This window comes from Crocodylus porosus, unplaced genomic scaffold (assembly GCF_001723895.1).
Source record: "Crocodylus porosus isolate Cpor-Errol unplaced genomic scaffold, CroPor_comp1, whole genome shotgun sequence".
Taxonomy (NCBI): Eukaryota; Metazoa; Chordata; order Crocodylia; family Crocodylidae; genus Crocodylus; species Crocodylus porosus.
In genome coordinates this window covers 9,805,485-9,807,101 of record NW_017728920.1, presented here as the reverse complement: position 1 = coordinate 9,807,101, position 1,617 = coordinate 9,805,485, and positions in this window count along the sequence as shown.

Below are 1,617 nucleotides of genomic sequence, written 5' to 3'. Positions count from 1 at the left end.
AGCTGCGGCCTGACCAGTGCCGCATAGAGGGGGAGGATCACCTCCTTGGACCTGCTGAAGATGCATCTATGGATGCATGACAAGGTGTGGTTGGCCTTCCTGACCGTGTCTCCATGCTGCCGGCCCATGTTCATCTTGGCATCAATGATAACTCCAAGATCCTTTTCTGCCTCTGCGCTGACGAGAAGAGAGTTCCCCAGAATGGGTCCTGTGTTTAAGTTTGCAAATATTTGAGGTCTATTTCCACGAAGGTTGCTATATAAATGTTTGCTGTTGTCCCCACCAACAGAAAGGCACATTTTTAGTGAATATTTTGATGGCACTTAGAGTACTGCATAAGCATAACAGAAGGCAAAGTCAAACTAAAATATGCCATGCCAGCACCAGGAAAACTAAGTCTTTATAGGTAATCATTTTCATTCCCAGAAGAACTAAAACTGAAGAGAGCAAGTCAAGGGAAGTTATGATATGCCATTTTTTCTTTCAGAGGCTGATTCATACTTGAGTTCAAGGGTAAATAAAACAGACACGTTTGAAATGAATTTCCCATTTATGTTAGGAAACATATTTCTGTCTAGTTTCACTGCCTGCTGCTCTTATTTTGGTAGGTAGTGTATCAGTCTTGACACTAGTAGCATTCCAATGGTTTTATGGGAAAGATCAATGCCCAACAATCTCTCATGCATTTATGCAACTCTGAAGCCTAAAAGGTCACACAGACAAGGCTCCATCCCAGCCTCTCAAGGAGCTTGAAACTGCAGTTTTAAGCATTTAAAAGCAGAGAAATTATCTTAAAACCATTATCCCTCTCATCTAATATGGGGATTCAATTTAAAGCTTTAAAAATGCAACATGCTGCATTTGATCCAATGTGCTCTTAATGTTTTCAGTATGGAGGCTTGTTCTGGGAAAGCCACCACCATATAGAGTTTTTCCATCAGTACATTTATCTTTGGCATGCACCTCCCCTTCCTGTAGCCCAGCCACTGGTCCAAACAAATCATAGAGAAACTAGAATGGTGCCCAACTGGGAGGACGCAGGTCTCTACACTTCCTGGGAACTACCGGTATATGTAAGCAGACTTATAGAGTAGGGTAGGAAGGTGAAAATAGAGAGCTTCTTATCTAGTGGGGGTGTAGTTTGCTTAGCATAACTTGTGAAGTCTGATCAAGAAACTTCCATAAGCTACCAACTGTTCAGAGTTCATCAGTGCTATTCCCTGTGTTGACTTGAGTGCTGTTGAGAGATGAAGCATTTTGTGCCCAAAATGAGCCCATGTCAGCTGAGTGCACTGGAAACGGCCGAGTTGTTTGATGTATGACCAGCTATAAAGCTCAAATTATACAATTCTGCAAATAGCTGCCAAAACTCACAGATTTTGCAAAGCCACAAGCTGTTTGATTCACAAACCTCAAACAGGGAGATCAGCCTTCCTGCATACTTAAGATTGGAAAAAAATCATGCTGTTTATTTAAATGGCTATTTTTTCACTGCACCATTTGTGGTTGCCAAGACTGACTTTTAGAGACTCTGGCCAGAACTACCTCTCTCTCTCTCGCACAGAATTTTGTAGGAAATATCGTAGAGATGCTTGTTTGAACTAATGAAATCCCCTT